Source organism: Mytilus californianus, unplaced genomic scaffold, assembly GCF_021869535.1.
Source record: "Mytilus californianus isolate M0D057914Y unplaced genomic scaffold, xbMytCali1.0.p SCAF_6, whole genome shotgun sequence".
Classification (NCBI taxonomy): Eukaryota; Metazoa; Mollusca; class Bivalvia; order Mytilida; family Mytilidae; genus Mytilus; species Mytilus californianus.
This window is the reverse complement of record NW_026262712.1, coordinates 24415842-24432010: the sequence shown is the minus strand read 5'-3', so window position 1 is coordinate 24432010 and position 16169 is coordinate 24415842. Positions and strand designations below refer to the sequence as shown.

At 30.2% G+C, this 16169-nt stretch overlaps 1 long non-coding RNA gene across 1 annotated transcript; it reads left to right on the top strand.

The window, feature by feature from the left end:
• The first annotated feature begins 8460 nt into the window (after window positions 1-8460).
• Window positions 8461-14124, top strand: LOC127706111 (uncharacterized). The gene is made up of 4 exons (XR_007984225.1): window positions 8461-9058; window positions 10237-10382; window positions 12600-12756; window positions 13181-14124. It is a non-coding gene; the product is annotated as an uncharacterized LOC127706111 (long non-coding RNA).
• Window positions 14125-16169: the final 2045 nt, after the last annotated feature.

The window sequence follows — 16169 nt, the reverse complement described above, 5'->3', positions numbered from 1 at the left end:
TGCAAATATGTTAAAGGACAGAATACACAGGTCATTCATGCTTTTAGGGGAAAGTTTTGGAGTGAAACTTTGATACTTCAATATTTCAATATTCATATGTTTCCTTGGTTGCTTATACTGCATCTTGCATTGACTTAGGAGGTGAAAAATTACTATAAGCTAGCCACTGAAATGTTCTTTATGCCTGGTCAAGGTATTTAATCTTATCAAACTACGTTATTCTTGTAAATAAATTGAGACTTTCGCAATTATATTTCCTTACATTAGTTTTTAGATGGAAATTCTAGCAATTCGCAATAACAGTACATACACTCCCTGAATAGTTTACATATACATAAATTATAATATAAAGATGATTGATGAATTGTTGTTGTTTGACGCAATTTTCGGTTCAGCACTTTTAGCTACTAAAGTATTTAGCGGCGATCAGGTTTTAGTGGTTTAGGCCCACGAAGTACCAAAGGAACCACCGACCATCGGCAGGAAAACTGGCAATTAGTATCAAGAACGAAATTACTGTGTATGTGTCACTACAAAAATCTACCAATCAGCATCAATTACCTTTTGTAAAAGTATGCAACCTCTTACAAATCAAAGCAGGTTTGATATTGATTTTTACTTCAGCTAATGTTACAAGTAATGTTGCGTAAGAGAAACAGAAATGTAAATGCATTTGAACCACTTTTGTTTCAAATTTAATTGGCCATGATTTTGCATTACAATTTTAAATTAGATGTGCCACACAATATTTTAAGGCATTTAGAAACAATAGCACTATTCTAGTAGATCATCTGTTATGCATTGGTTGGACATTGGCATATTAACCTAAAGATAGTGCATGTACATTAAGAATAAATATGGTTAAAATGAAGTTATTTTATTCTAAAATATCAATACAATTGGGAGAAATGATAATTGTGGTTGAATTTATCCAGTTGCAGTTGTTATCTTATACTTCGTTTCTATGTATGTTGCATTGTCGTTTCTTTGTTGTTTTTTTTTTTTGTCGCACTTCAGTGTTTCTGTTGTTTCTTTGTTTTCCTCTTATTGTTGATGTGTGTTTCCCTCGGTTTTAGTTTGTAACTCGGATTTGTTTTCTCTCAATCGATTTATGACTTTTGAACAGCAGTATACTACGGTTGCCTTTATTTATCCAGTTTTTTACTTGGGTTTATGTCGTCTAATCTTAAATTATGTTTTTGGACATCTATTGTGTACTGAGCCCTCTGTTGTTGATCTGACAGAGACTTTTGGTGCTTTTCTCACTTTATTTTCATATTTTTCCGTTCGGGTTTCTATTGGTGCGAATATCTCACAACAATAATAGGTGATTTATAAGTTCATGAAAAAACCGTACAAAATGTTATGTATAAGTGTTCAAAACATGGGTTAAAACAATCTGACTAAAATTCAGATCGTTCACGACTCGCCTGCTCATTTATTGTATGAGAATAACGAAATTAGAGATCTACATTTTAATAAGATTGGGTTTAACTTCATGAGATTGCTTGAAATCAGGTATGTTCTGGTAAATTTTAAGAGATAACTATTTTTAACTCTATTTGAATATGTCTATTATGAAACAAATTCCTTCACGTATAACCTCCATATGTGTATTTTGAACTTCCTTAATTCTACCAAGCAATGTTGGAGGAATATTGCTCATTACAATTTTTTGTTATCCAATCGTTTTATGTGTTTCAGCTTTTGGTTTTGTCATTCGATAAGAGACTTTTCGTTTTGAATTTTAACTTGGAGTACGGTAATTTTTGTTGTTTTACTTTTTATATTTTGCATCGATATCTGAATTTTAAGTTATGTTGTCTTTGTTTCGCTCAGCTTTGAACCTTATGGTTTTCTTTTCTTTGGTTGAAAGAAGAAATAAAATGACAAGGAGGCAGTCTCAAACTATAGTCGCAGAAAAACAGATGACAGCATGACAAAGGCGAAAAAGTAGGACAGACACACAAAACTTCTTAAAATACTATACCGAAATGTGCGAACACTACATAAACCAGTATGGTGATTACAGTTGCTCAGGAAGGGTATTTGGTTTTAATTAATCTGAATAATTAATTTTCAGTCAAATTTAATAAAATAACTAGTAAAGTATATAATAATAGTCTAACATTAAAAGGAATTCGCCGGATTTGATATTGAAAAGCGCATGGTACAAACAGTTTGCATTCGAACATTGAACGAGAATAAACTTAGTTACATGTCTTTCCAAATCGGAAAACTATTTGTTTTACCAATTATACATTTTTTTGTTCATAAAAGTTCTTCCATTACCCTTTCTTTTAGATATGGTTGATCATTATCTGCCGATATTGGCAATATTATCCAGCCAATAAAATCAAAATGATCCCCATTTACAGATGTGTTTTTAAGGGCAACTGCAAAAGCGTCATTAGAAGGCTGCATTTTGACCAATATCATATTAGTTGCAGTTTAAAATGATGAAAAAAATTCCCTCGGCCTATAAACGATAAGTCTATTGTATTTTTGACATACAAATATTCAAACTTCAGAAAATATTTAGATTTTATTGCAATTTTATGATTTTTGAAAGTTTTTTTTATAAATGCAATTTTCTGTAAATAAAGCGCAATCAACATTTACGTTTGCATTTGATTTGGAATTATGGTAATTTGTTTTTTAAGGTTTTGATTCTTTTTCAGAAAAAAAAATCCATACAAGTACAAGAAAATGGAATTTTGTATAATTGTGGCAAAATTTAGGAATGTTCAATTTTAACCTTTGACCTTGATTTGACAAAAATTACACCGTACGAAATATTGACGACCGGGCAATCAGAAAGTACAGGTAATAAGCTTTCGAATGATATATAATATAGCCGTATGTTAGGAGGATGCATTAAAGTCGTTAACTAGGCGTCTTTTTGAAAAATGCCACTCGCTTAAATACCCAGTATAATCTTGAAATGTGGGTTTTTGATCCCAAATAAACAATAGTGAATTAGCTGTTCCATTCCCTGCTAACATTAATCTACTTATTGTATGCAGTTTCTTAGAGTTAAGATAATAGTTTCACAAACAGAAATAAGGGAATTTGGCTTTTTAATGATTATATGTCAGAGCTTTCGCACCCGAACTTAGTGTTACCGATCATTGATCAACATACGGTAGTGATGATTATGTAACTCGATCTTCACAATTATGCCATGATGTATCTGTCCTTGTTATATGTTTAAACAGTTGCAAATTCACTCTCAAATTATTCTTAATGTTTATTGACAAAGAGTTTTTGAAATATGTCGTTAGCCTTTCATTTCCAGTCAAAATGCTACAGTTAACAATATCAATAGTATATGGAAACAAACGAGGGAAAATTTAAACATACTTGTTACTGTAAAAACCTTTTTTCTTCAAACTCGTATAAATTCTTTGGTTTCACAAGAATATCGAGAACATAATGAAATATAGAAATACTTACTGATCTATATTCACCAAATATGTACCTTGTATGATTTCGTAATTGTTTATTTGTTTCCTATACTTTAATATCTTTAAACGTTTTTTTTTTTTTTTTTTTTTGCTTACACATATTAAAGGTTGAGGTATTGCCGACGTAAGTGTTTTGTTTCAATTTAAAAAAAAAACAATTTTATCAAGCCCAAATGACTGTAAGTAATCATCGAAAGGCCCATATATTAAAAACACTTCAATATTTATACAAGTTATCTTATTACGACGTTATTAAGTTAAACCATACACACACATTATTTATAGTTCTCTTATATATTTCCGGATATTATAATACAGATATATTTTTAAATAAAACTATTTATTTAAAATGCTTTAAAACGTAAATACCAATGTTACATTTGGAAAACAAGTTGTTCCATGACTACTCTGAACGACCTTATCAATATTAAGTTGTGTAATCAAACCTGTGTTTTATATTAATTATGTGCTTTAATGACCCTTAATTTAATTGGGAATTCTACTCTCTACAGTTAACTTTTACAGGACTTTGTCACACTGAATATTTTTACTTGAATAACTAGTCTTTCGTAAATTGAATAAAGCACAACTGCTGTATTTCCATGTTAAGGCTCATCTTACTATGACAATGATACATAACATTAGAGCCTTAAAATACTCCAAAATGTTCATTGAAAATTATTTCAGTTCGGCAATATTAGCATAACTTGAGATTTTTCTACAATATAAACTACAACCGATACTATGTATTTATTGAACAAAGTTCTTTCAAAGCAACAAAATCCAGCAAAAATGGGTTTATATTCTGGTTTTGAACAAAATAACAACAAATGTATCACATGCGAACTTATTGTAATGCTGCACTCTTTGCTTACAGCCATAAATGTCGATTTTGGTTGCAAAATTTGTCGACAGACTTTTGTTAATCAAATGAGATCAGACTCAACTCTGTGAAAAAAATTTGTATTTACAATGAGTGGTTTTTTTTGAGTAATCAATTTTTCAAATTTTATGACCAATCAAGTCAGTCCTTTTAGCCAAAATTTTGAAAAAATGGGTAAAAGGTACAAGAAATGATTTAACAAGAATCATGAACATCCCATATCATTTTTTCTTTTTAAATTTCTTAGATATGTATTTTTTCAAACATTTAAAAGAAAAAAAATTGAAATAAAAGCATTTTGTTCTTAAAACTGAGAAAAATCACAAATTTACAAAATTGACAGCATGGTAAATTTGGCACAAAAAAAGGATCAAAATATGATAAAACTTTCTTATATTAACACCTACCTATATTTTTTAGTTAAATTTATTCAGATTGGTTCACTTCATCTTTATCTAAAGTATAAAAAAAAGTTTAATTATGGAACTGTTATTTTTTCACGATAATAGCCCAAAAATAGGTAAAAATTGCTGAAAAATGGAAAAATCATCAAAATTTGGTACTTTCAAAGGGCCATAGCAAAAAATGAAGTGCACCACAATATGATTTTTTATTCACCAACTATTTTTTTACAGTCATAAAAACTCAACAATCAGGTTAATTCTAGAAATGTTTGGCACCCCAGAGGTGTTTATCATTAACCTTCACAAAGTAATAATATTCTACGGTTTTATAAATTTCACGTAGTTATAGTTAAGAGGCCCTGTCATTGTGGGGTTTGTTCCCAAAAATAACAAAAATTCTCACTCAAGGATATGAGGAGAATCGCATTGAAAGAACGCCTGATATAAACACTACATACATACAAGTTTGACAGTCACTTCTATGAATCGGTTGACAGATACGTCCTGTAACATTTTCTCTTGTTAATTTTCTTTAAATACCAGTATAGTCGGCTTACATGTACCTAATGTTTTGTTTGTGTTTGTTTAATCCTTTAGTTTGAAAATGTTTTCGCATCGTTTGTGTTATTATTTAATGTTATAGTGTTCTTGTTTTTTAACAGTTTATCAGAGATTGTATCCTTTAGATTTTTATCTAATATTTATTTCGACATGTATATTCATACATGATAATATTTTGTGTTTATTGCTGAAATGATAAGTGATCACACTGTACACGCTAACAAAGACTATTTTGTCAGATCTGCATGTTTATCTATATCTTGTAGGTATCCTGACATTAGATATAAGCATAAATGATTGACCTTATATATGGATTTCCATTATCTTTCAGTTGGATGTATATCGGTTACTTCGAAACAGGAATATCCAAATCCAGATTTGATTTAACTAACATAAGTATGATTGTTAACTTTACATCCAACATAAAAGTACGTGCAGTCTGTATGGATATCGGTATGTGTAATGAATAAGTGTATTCTAGTTTGTTTATTGATTCAACATGTTTTAACCATCTGACAGGCCTGCCTGTGTGCCACAACTAAATATATCTATATATGGAGGCGCGTATAATATCAACATATAACATACAACTATATTTAAACATTGATTGATCACTGCCAAGAACAAAAACTAAGATAACACTATAGATGTCCTATCAATGTATCTTCAATGTAGGTAAAAGTTAGGTAAATTAGGCACTTCACAGTTTAATGACAGATAACAAGCAATATTCAAAGTCACACAAAATAAAACGTTTGAACAACTATGCATTTCTATGTTTGTTATTTCTTGTGTTTAACGTCCTATACAACAATTTTAGTAGTATTCCCCATACCAATAATCGAATTAAGGAAAAATAAGTATTACTCAAAAAAAGATTGCAACTTTAATTGTAATATAGTACTTACTCATAAGTATGTGCTATGCAATGGATAATTATTCGTATCATATTGCTTGATCATTTAAGACAATTGACTAGATCGTTTAAGTGGAATGCACTGCAGATTATGGAGAAATCTTGCTTTCCATACATACATATTGCATTTGTATGTAATCAATTCCTCATAACCATTGGCAAAGTAGATAGAATGGATAGATTGCGTTTTTTTAAAAACGAATTACCTGTTGCAAGCCTCGAAGGTGAAGTAGGAAAAGATAGGTTGCTGCATTAACATTTTACAAATATTTTATCAAACAAGTTATGATAGTTGTGTCTTAATTTTCTTAAATTGGAACAAGCTTAGAAAAATGAAATAACACTTTGTACATTTTATGAGTCCGAAGTACTGTCATTGATTCACCCTCTTCAGCAACGTTAAAAGCCTAATATTTATTGGACCTTTTTTAGGCTGTATTAGAATTGATATAACTAAAGAGCGTTAAAATCAAATAGTAATATCCGTTTAAGGCAGCTGAAAGCTACGTTTCTTATTAATTTCTGCATTCAAAAACGGTCAATCTGAAGCGTAAAGTTGCCAATTAGAAGTCTAAAGGGTACTTACATAATAAATGGAAAAGGTGAAGGAAAATAAAAAGATTGCTTACCTTTGATTGTGCAATACCAGTTTATTGAAGAAGCGAATTGATAAAAAAAAAACGTTTCTAACATTCACATAAATTGTCTAATATGAAATTGTAAATATGCAGACACTTTATATGCAGAAAAAAGATGTTTTCAGAAATGAAAAATATGTTTTGTTAATAAAATACCAACTTTAAAACATATTGTTCAAATACAATCAAAAATTAAGTCTTAATATATAGTCAATAGTAAGTTAAAAGCAAAGGTTTATGTCCCTGTAAAATTTGAAGTGTCGTGTTTTTTCTGATGTTCATAACTACACAAATGCTTTAAATTCTAACATAGATGCAGTACTTTAAAATATATGATAGCAGTATTTTTTTAATGTCCCTATTAGTAATATTTTTTTGTAATTAAGCAGATTTACGGTCACTGTTAAACGCACAATGTTTTTGTGAGCATATTTTCAACAGGAAAATTCGTTGATATTCATTAAGAACTGTTTTTTCTAGTCAACAAGTTTTTCAATGTTGATAATAAATAAATTATAATTGTGAAAGCAACTGGTTAATTGTATTTTAGACCTGACTGAACAAAGACTGTATTGGATGAATTACGATGGTGACATAAAATCAGTTAATGTGGATGGTTCTGATGTTAGAACAATCATATCAACTAATTCTCCTGCTAATGACTACTATGCTATAGGTGTATTGGATAGTTACATTTACTATGCTAATAACAATCAGTTAGCAATGCGGAAAAAAGCACAAGGATCCCCTGCCACGGTTCTATATACCGACACCAACACCATTTATGGCATACACGTGGTGTTAAATTCAACAGGTATGTTAATAAACTTGAAATAAGACTTACAACAATAAGCAACGTCAGAAATTGACGCATGCATGTCTTTTGAGTTAACACTTTTTGATGACGATATACATGATAAACTCGACAAATAATACAAAAATATAAAAGGGACAGTATATTCAATAGACAAAAACAAAATCAAAAAGTGAAAGAAATGACATGCACACCAGAACAGTTAAAAGTATAAACAACAGTTATGAAAACATCGAACAAGACGATCCCCTGATAAAAAAAGAAGAACATATTGTCCGAATGATTTGTTTGATGATGTACTTGCGTTACCCTTAAAATAAGTAAATAAAGGCCGATACATTATTATGGAAAGGGAAATCTTATTTAAGTAAAGTATTTTAATCTTCAAAGATGTACAAATCGTCGAGTAGTTATATCCAGTATAAGTAATGTGGAATACACGGCTATTACAGCCACCAACCAAAATACACGAAAAGGGCTATTTAAACAAACTTAACAATCGCAAATTCGTTGTGAGATATTATATGTGTTTTCATTTTATGAGACTGCAATATAGTCAAGTAAGTATATTACAAATAACTTTTTGTATCAATATGTTGATGCATTTTGATACATGTTGTAATGATAGCTTTAGCTTTCCTATATATATATATATACATTTTTTACTAGTTTATTGTCAATTGCTTTTTGCTTTGTTATGTTTTTCATTATTATCAAAATTTGTATTAATATTACTGTATTTGATTTTGTATTATCACTTAACCTTATATAGCTATTGATGTAACGACTATCTAATATTCTTTAACAATTTAACGTTAATAACAACCATTATATGTATTTAAAATCACTAATTTCATGTCTGCATTATAGTATTTTTATTGACAATAACGTTGTTTTACACTTTGACTAATATTTATATTAGATAAATATAATATATAGTTTGATAAATACTATAGTATGTATCAATAAGGTCAACCAGCTATATAAACGATAAAAGACGTTTAAACATCATTAAGATACTTAAATAAAATACCAGTGTGTAAGTGTTATTAATATAAAAAAAAACGGCATAAAAGCTACTGTATCACTACTATTATTCAATATTGATTATGTTTAAAAACAAATAATGTTTCAAAGTTTGTTTTTTTTCCAAATTTGCCAAGTAGTAATTATTTCTTTTATTCTTTTGTTTTGAAGTTAAAAGTAAAGTGACCTAAACCAAACAAATGAAAAATTTAAATACACATAATTTGGTAAGATATGCAATGGTTTTATTTTATTTTAATATATCTCATCGATGTGTGAATGAACCAACGTCAATACAGGAAAGACCCTGAAGAAGACAAATTACTTTGGATGACGGATCTTATCATCGGTAAACTGTAAACATTAATTGCATTGTGCTAAAAAGGTTTGACATATAATCTGATTAGTTTATTCTACGTATGTAAGCAAACGATATAATATTAACTGTGCACATGTACCTTTATCCATACACTCAGTGGCAAAAATATAACGTAGAAAATAATACAAATATAAATATAATAATAATTGAAATGACGCATGTGTAAGTGACAGACAGGACACTTCCACTTTATAAATAAACTAAGGTTTTAACTCTCTCAGGCAAAGTTGACCTTAGATCAATTTGGCGATTTTTTTAGGTATATTTTTGTCATATAGCCTTTCAAATGTTTCGGTAATTACAATTCTCGGCTTCCATATATTCGGCTTTGAGCGTTCCTGATGCAGGTAAATCCAGAAAAAGCGCTTCGGACGCATGATCTTATTTAGTGTGTTGTTCTCATTTTTACAGCACTGGGTCGATAACTCTGATGGTGGACTTTCAGTCCCAGAGGGTATCATCAGCTCAGTAGTCAGTACTTCGGTACTGACATGATTCATAACAATTTTTTTTAAAAATGTCCGTTTTTAAATTTTGAAATTAGAATGAAACTAAGGTTTCAAATCCTTCATGCAAAGTTGATCTTAGATTGATTTGGCTATTTTTAGGTATATTTTTTTGTCATAAAGCTCTTCAAATGATTCGGCACTTATACATTCTCGGCTTTCATATATTCGGCTTCAAGCGTTCCTGATGAAGGTAAATCCAGAAAAGTGCTTCGAACGCATGATCTCATTTAACGTGTTGTTCTCATTTTTCCCCCAGATATTAACAGAAGCATGAACACGTATATATATCATTGAAAAAAAAAAACTTTGTAAAATATCTTTTAAACTAGCGGGTTGTAGTTCAAGTCATCTGAATAGTTATAATGGCATCTATGAAATGCTTATTACATCAGGCATTACAGCAGCAATGCTGCAATCAACAGTAATATGTGGCAACAGTTCAAATGCTTATTGACATACACATTTCATGAGATATAGGAAAAAAACACCCATATATTTAGTTAATTTATATTTTAAAGCTAGCATTTATAAAGACCTATAATAACTGCATCAGATATACTTTTAAATGTCATAAATCATTAAACTACTTAACTAAAAACGGGTTAAAATATAATTTTTTTTTTATTTTCTTTATTTAAGTTCTGTAGATGTCATTGTAAGAACGGGCATAAAGAACATTACCGTCATCAATTGATTCAATAGGAAAATGGACAATACAGAACGAGAACTTATATGCTTTATTGCCGACTTTCCCTCAGAAAACTGAGCTATCCAAATCAAGAAAGGTACAGTTTTTTTACTATGCATGATAAATTGATTTAAAGTTCATTCACTGGGTTTAAATTTCTTCAGTATGATTGATATTAAATCTGGAATATATTGATACATTTACAAATAATTAGCTCTTTAATGAATTACCGACAGTATACAAGTCTATCACGTTACTTTGGATAATTTTTTTATGAACATTATAGCAACAAACCACATATTTCTAAAGTGTGAATTATATGCAGAAGTCATTGAAGTATATTCTGTTTCATCTTTTAAAAACTACTTAATTTTAGAATTTTAATCGGAGAGAACATAGTGATTGCACCTTACATGTACGTCTTAATTTAATGATACTCGATCACTTTAAGTATTACCATACGTTTCAATATTGTATGACTTCGAATATATCTTAACCCCTTCGCCTCAACAAAATCACTCAAAAAAAAACAACACAAGGAGAAATAAAAAAAAATATTCATGCGATGTGAATAAAGACGAAATGAAAATGGAAAGATAAAGAACAATTGACGAGTACACATCCCACATTTGTTCGTTCATCAAATGTTCTGCACAAAGCAGTATCGATCACCATAATATACACACATTTACAAATTATTGATGAAGATAATAAATGCAAATGTCTGCGAATTTAAGAAAAAGAACAATTAATCACAGTTACAATATCATAAAGGTACCAGGCTGTAATATTAGTACGCCATGCGCGTTTCGAAAATACATGGCGCTTAGTCCAATACACGAAAAAGTAAACATTTTCAAAAGTTGACACCTAATGCTACTAATGCAATGTACATGTATGTCTTTGGTTGTATGAAGGCTGATATAGTAATTCATGTATGTATGTAACATTCAGTAGTCATATCTAAGAGAAAAAAAAAATAGAAATAAGAAGATAGACTAATTTCCCTCCGGTATAATTAATGGCTCAAATTCATTATATCTGACAGCTTGGACAACCTATTTGAAACATTTAAACCTTGTTGAAAAATGTTGGTATTTGACAAGAGATCCAGATTCCTTTAGGCAAACCGTATTGTTTGAAATCCTACAGTGTTTTGATATATTTTACATGTCACACAAAAAAAAAGAACTGGCAATGAAAGAGAAGTTTCTATGACAACTACGCCAACTAGATACCACAACAACAAAGGAATTAAAGTTACAAGCAATATTTTTCTTCTTAATGTAGTGTACGTAAATATCACACATCCATGGTTCAAATACTATTTTCAGCGTTGAGAAACTATTTATAAAATATAAAATACAAAGACCTTTATAACAGGTAGGTATGGTTTCAGGAACCGTATCGAAAAGAAAAAAAAGCTATTCATAATTTCACATTCAATTAAATAAGCATGAATTGTTGTTTAAATGATGACATCAATATGCATCAATACTGTTGTGTCGTCTCGTAAATATATCATTATAAAAACAAAGATTTGTGCTATATTAAACATTTTAGGAATTTTCGTTTAAAGGAAGATACAAATTGTATTACCCGTAAATTTTATAACCTTGAAATTGCATTAGCATTATAAAGTAGACAGACATGCAGCACACTTCACAAATAACTAATAAAAAATTAATACATCACGAAGGTTGAAAACTATATGCGATATATTTTATCAGTCATTTCAAATAGTTTACTACACGATTTATGCGTTCAAAGTACACATGCTCTTTATCAATCAGGCCGCATTCCGATCAATAATCTTTGTATATTGCTTTACAGCTAATATTGCCTGACTACATAGTTGTCGTTTATACAATAAAATACATGTATATACAGTTTCAATCTTGTTAAAATATACCAAAAGCTCCATAAAGTCGCACGTATAGTGTTTCCTTATCAGAAAAGTTATCTTGCTTCCAAGTGTATTGAATATTTAGATTCATATCGTTTTTTTTTTAGCTTTCACAATTTGACAAAATATAAAAGGCAGATAATTACACAAAAGATTCAAAATGTGAATTAAAAAATATAGGAGCTACATGAACTATGTGCAAATAAAAATAAAACAACAGTGCCTAATATGTTGAGAAATATGTTTTTTTAGAGGTTAAAAAAACTTTGTTCAATTCGTTCTCAATTCAGAAATTAAAACGCAAATGTGACCCTTAAACAAAAGGATGGAGGGGATTTGATACCTGGATGTTTGAAATCATGAACTTGTACCAATCTTATTCTCATTTGATTCATCTTAATTTTCCAGAATAAAAAAAACTGTTCTATAATAGGGAATAAGATTGACAACGACAAAAGTAATACTCTGAGGAAAAAAGTGAGCCATGCTGAATTATATTAATTTGCTGAAAGAAAAACAAAACGGAAAACATTGACGGCATCCATTTATAATCAACGTTTTAAAGGTAAGTCCCTTATCATAAAACAAAGTAGTTCTCAGAGTACAAATTACAAAATAATGCTTCGTTGATGAAAGTAATGAAATTCACGTAAAACATATGTAATAACAGATTCCAAACCAAATTAATTGCTGCAGCATCATTTTTTTACGCCTAAATATAATGGAAAAATCACAACTATTACATACAATTATAATATCGAACTTCGAAAAAAAAACGACAGAAAATTCAGAGGAAACGAAAATAGAGCAACATTAAAACACAGATACTGTAGAGAATATTTCTTTTTTTAAACAAAGTCATCGTCAAAATTCTTCGACGTAGATGCATAGCAAACTAACGCACTAGAAAAAGCCGTCTTAACCAATATTATTCAAAACCTGCCAACTCCTCATCATATAATGAAGCTTTATCATTTTCTTCTTGTTAGTTTCAGCAACGACCTAAACCACATCACTTCTTCAATCAATATATAATATCGACGTAGTGGCATTTAAGTCTGTTTTTTCCTGTTGCCTAGTTGTCGAATACTTCTTCATTAAACTTCAACCATATGCAAACTCCAATTGCAAACGCAGTCACCTTAAATATCAGACAGCACAGCCGCAGATAATGTATATCACAGCAACACCGATAGTCATAGAAGAAGGCCAACCCGAAACAATACAAGATCTTGTCAACCACTTGACTGTAAAATAGTGATATAATATATAACAATGGCCTCTGACCATCGACTTCTCGATGTCAGTGTCTCCTTTGGTGGTTTAAATTTTGTCTTTTTATTCTGATCATCTTTCATATTCGTTCATTGATTCGTCATACATTCCATTCCTTTTAAATGGCATGCGGCAAAATCTCAAACAACAATGCAAGGAAACAAAGACTTATCAATTAACTGATGCGTTTTGAATGCCAAACAAACTAATATCCTGAAATTAGAAACGTTACTTACTAGTTTTTTGAAAACAAACCAGTGGCAAGGGGTAAAAAAGACGATAATAAGCAAACAAAGTACCATAAAAGTTTGCCAAAACAGTCTGCCAACTGTACTGGTAGTACGACTTGTTACAGCTGTTGTACATTGGGTGTAACTATTTTGTATAAAGTTTAGTCCTCAATTTAGAAAATAGTTTAAATATCTGCAGATGCCACTCTTTAAGTCGTTACAATGATTAACTGTTTTTATTGATTGTTTAAAATTAATTGTTTACCGTCATTAAATCAAAAGTATTAATAGATTTTTTTTCCAAAATGTCAACGGCAAATTCATACCAGTATTTTTATTTTGAACAATTAATTTTCCATGATTTTGTTTACTTGGAAAGTTAAACAGTAAAGAATTGGTGTAAATAAAATCTCTCTAAAGAAACAAGATTTTTTTTTTTTTTGTTGACCAGATGCGCGTTTTGTCTATGCAAGAGTCATCAGTGCCACTTGAATCAGTTTAAAAGACAAATCAAAGACAAAGTTGACATCTGATAATTTGCACTAACATGAAGAACACGACGGCTGCCACAGGTGGAAGATAATCTGTTTACCCGTCCGGAGCACCTGAGATCAGCCCCCTTTTTTAGTCAGCTAGGGTTTCTCAATCCTTCTTTTTTATATTGCGTATTGTAGACTGTTGGGTGTTTTGTGTCGTTTTTGTAGTTTATCATTGTGTTGTCAACTATTATTCGACTTATGAATTTAAAAGTTCCTTTGTAAAGTATATAGTAATTATCATATTTAATTAGAATTTTGTGAAATATGCAAACGATCACAACATTGATAAATTTTGACATACAATGTATTCGTTTATGGGACATATTTAATGCAAACAAGCTCACTAAAAATGAGTTTCTTATTGACAACGTATTTGTTGTATTTGAAGGTAGACGTTTTCAACAAACTATCGGCATTCCTATTCGAACGAACTGTGCGCCTCTCCTTGTCGACCTTTTCCTATTTTCATATGAACCGGAATTTCGTCAGACATTTGTCACAAACAAGAAGATCAAAGAAACCAGATCATTTATTATTTTACATTCAAATATATTGATGATGTTCTTTACATTAACAATCCAAATGTTTTTGATTAGGTTCCATAAATATATCCCACAGAACAAGAAATTAAAGAAACAACAGACACGGCTTCCTCCGCTCATGTTCAGACTTTTAACTCGAATTTTACATTAGCGGTCATCTCAGTTCCAAAATCAATGACAAACGAGACGATATTAATTTCAAAATAAATAATATCCCCACCTCAGCAGCAATATACAAAATTCACCTGCATATGGGATATACGTTTCCCAACTCATCAAGGGCTTGCAGGTGCCAGTAAGACTTTGTAAAAAGTTACCAGTGTCTGAGCAGAAAGTTGATGAATCAGGGTTATGTCAATGCATTTTCTAAAAAAAGTTCATCAGAAGATACCAAGACATTGTTGATAAATATTCCGTATCAACTTCACAAATAATGCATGAAGGAACCTGTTGTGCAGTGGTATTCGTTTGTTGACGTGGTTCATAAGTGTTTTTCGTTTCTCGGTTTATATATAGATTAGAACGTTGGTTTTCCTGTTTGAATTGTTTTACACTAGTCATTTTACGGTCCTTTATAGCTTGTTGTTCGGTGTGAGCCAATGCTTCGTGTTGAAAGCCGTACTTTGACCTATAATTGTTTACTTTTTTGTTTGACTTCGATGGAGAGTCGTTTAATTGGCACTCATACTACTTCTTCTTATTTCTTTGAAAGTCTTGAAGTATAGCTTTTAGGGAATGGGCGTTGTTTATTATGTAAATAAGGTGTTATAGTGTTCTCTAATTTGTATTTGTAAATTATAAACCTTTACAGTTTAGTCCATTTCCACGCAATATCCTTTTGGCGTGGCTCGGTACTTATACATCCCGCCATTGCGTTATTGCGTTATTGTGCTATGGCCATTTTTTTTTTGTATTTTTGTCTTTCATTTTTTATTATGTGCTATGTTTATATGCCCTTTTGGTTTTGTTTTTATTTTTGCTATGTCTATATGACCTTTTGTTTTTTTTTTTTTTTTGCTATGTCTATATGCCCTTTTGTTTGTTTTTTTTTTGTTAACATATGTTTTATAATTACACATTATAATGTTGATTATCTGAAATCTCATTTTCAAACATACAATTTTGCGAGCAGAAAAATAGATTCCAGATTGATCCATTGAAAAAGACACTTTGTTTTTTTATTTTAAAATTGCAGAGAAGAACATTATATCATCCCCAGTTTTTGGTGGGGTTCGTGTTGCATAGTCTTTAGTTTTCTATGTTTTGTCATCTGTACTATTATTTGTCTATTTGTCTTTTTTTTTTTTGGCCATAGCGTTTTCAGTTTGTTTTCGATCTATGAGTTTGACTGTACCTCTGGTATCTTTCGTCCCTCTTTAATGCAAGACATGA